This window comes from Nicotiana attenuata, unplaced genomic scaffold, assembly GCF_001879085.1.
Source record: "Nicotiana attenuata strain UT unplaced genomic scaffold, NIATTr2, whole genome shotgun sequence".
NCBI lineage: Eukaryota > Viridiplantae > Streptophyta > Magnoliopsida > Solanales > Solanaceae > Nicotiana > Nicotiana attenuata.
The window spans coordinates 36,755-39,598 of NW_017676393.1; positions in this window are offsets into that span (position 1 = coordinate 36,755).

Below are 2,844 nucleotides of genomic sequence, written 5' to 3' on the forward strand. Positions count from 1 at the left end.
TATTTTTGTGTATTTTGCCAATTAGTCCCTAGGTCTTTTTGTGTTAAGTCCTTAAGGTCTTTTTTATTTGTTTTTATTCTAAAGAAGAGTCTAGAAGGGTCCCTAGGCTTAATGGACTAACCCGAATTGGGCCAAGAACTGGGTTCTAAAACTCTTAAAATTGTGATCCAACACCTTAATTGACTCCTTTTAAAATAAGATAAAAATACTACACAATGCCAAAGCTAATCCTAATTAATTAAACTAAACATGAAACTATTTTTTGTGTTTTCGATATTATATAAAGATAAAAATAAGGTACTATTTTTTGTATTTTTTTCAAAATTTATGAAAAATACATAAACTAAAATATTTTTTTGTAATTTTCATTTATCTCGTACTAAAATAAAGTAAAAACGTCAAAATTAATTGAAATAGCGCTATTAGGCCTAAATTAAATATTTACATGCTAAAATATGAAAAATCTTGGGGAGGGTCAAAAATTACATGTCTACACCATGTATAGCTAATAAGGAGATGTTAATAGGGGTTAGTGCCCTGTATCACTAGGAAGGAAATGTAACCAGGGGTTGGCGCTCTGTATCACTAGGAAAGAATGTCACCAAGGGTTGTTACCCTGTATTGCTGAGTAGGAATGTAACCAGGGGTCGGTACCCTGTATTATTGAAAGGAAATTTAGCCAGAGGTTGGCGCCCTGTATCACTGATAAGGAGATGTAACTAGGTGTTGGTACCCTGTATTACTGAAAGGAAGTATAACCAAGGGTTGGTACCTCGTATTACTGAAAAGAAATGTAACCACGGGTTGGTGCTATGTATTACTAATATAAGTAGGATTCCCCTAGGCGAAAAGGTTCTACCTGGGTTAAGCTACGTAAAACAGCCTGAGCGAAGAGTACTTCTACCTAGAAATATGAGCTGGATACCCCCCAGTCGAAAAGGTTCTATCTGGGTTAAGCTAAGTAAAACAGCTTGAGCGAAGAGTACTTCTACCCGGAAATATGAGCTTGACCCCCCTAGGCGAAAATGTTCTACCTGGGTTAAGTTACGTAAAATAGCTTAAGCGAAGAGTACTTCTACTAGGAAATATGAGCTGGATCCCCCTAGGTTAAAATGTTCTACCTGGGTTAAGCAATGAAAATGGTTTGTATGAAAAATAGGGATGCATGCTAAAAATAAAAGAAAAATGGAGAGTTTGAGGAACTTTCATTTGGTGACATTCGTCCTTTGAGAATCTCCATTCTACACTGCTTTGTTCCTGTTTCAAACAAAGAAAAGTTTGTTAGTTTTCAAAGTGGTGGTCAGTTTGTGGTCTTGATGTCCCGAGTAGTTTGAATTCATGGCCACTGCTATCGAAGAACCAATTTTGTGTGTACCGTGATGCTCGGATATACCTTTCTGGAGGCCTTGGCTTTCCAACGTTGCCCCTGACTGTTTCGTACCCGGATGTCCATGGTACCGCTAATCCTTGTCCCTAAGGCAAAGGAAATTTCCCCTTAAAATCAAACTTAGTTGTCTTGCACCCAGTACTAGTTTGTGTCTGTGGTGCTTATCAACTTTTCCCATAAAGCCAGTCTTGCTTAGTCGGTCTTTTGAGTTTCTTTGAGACACTTTGTTCGTCTTATCAAAAGAGATCACAAATGGATTCTTGCCTTCGTCAATGCCTCATATGCCCAAAATTGTGCTTAGTATTACGGGGAAACTGTAGTCAGTTTTGAAGCCATTTCTTTGGTTCGTTTTTAATGCAAGATTAGACCAAAAGGGACTCAAAGAACAATTATGGGAAAAAACTATTGTTAGTCTCGTTGCCCTTGACTAAGATACTGCATGCGGCAGGTTGTCCAACACCCTTGGCATGGTGACTTTAGCATTCTTCAAAGGTCAAATTGAAGGTCTTAACGAGAAAAGGTGAAAAGAACCTTGAACTGAATTACAACTTTTGGAACCTTTTTATATAATTACCATAAAAATAAAACAAACTTCTGCCCCAGTTTTGGGGTATTGGGGTTATGGATTTTTTGTTGTGATGGGACCGAACCCAAGGTGAGGGTGCCTACGTATCCTTTTGGAATCAGGTCAAGCGTTGTTCATTAACTCAGAAGATTTGTTGTTTGACATTTTTTTGTTTATTTTTCTTTTTTAGCTTTTGCTTTTACAAGTACACAGGTTCCAAAAAGAGGGAAAACAAAGATGACAAATACGGCTCTAAAGGGTTAACAAAAGGGCGACACCTATTTGAGATAATAAGCATTGATAGCCTTCGCTATCTCGATCTGAGAAAATCATGCGTGGAAGTTTCGTACTGGGTATATATCAAATATAATATCTTTCAACTACATCTGCGTTAATAGTCATGTTTGGTACCCGTCCTTCTTCATCTACCAAGCGCAAGGCCCCTCTTGGTAATACTTTCTTGATGATGTAGGGTCCTTGCCAGTTCGGGGCGAACTTTCCTTTAGCTTCTACTTGGTGCGGAAGGATATGTTTCAAAATGAGTTGGCTTACCTCAAAGTTCCTTGGGCACACTTTCTTGTTATAAGTGCGTGCTATTCTTTGCTGGTATAGCTAGCCAAAACACACTCTTGTTAGCTGTTTTTCATCAACCAGCATTAGCTGTTCTAAATAAGTCTTGACCCACTCGGTGTCTTCAATCTCTTATTCCATAATGATTTGGAGATAGGAAATTTCGTCTTCAACCGGTATTACAGCTTCAGTTCCATATACCAGCGGATAAGGAGTTGCACCTACAAATATGCAAGTAGTCGTGCGGTATCCCAAAAGAGCAAAAGGCAACTTTTCATGCCATTGCTTGGACCTTTGGATCATCTTCCTGATAATCTTCTTT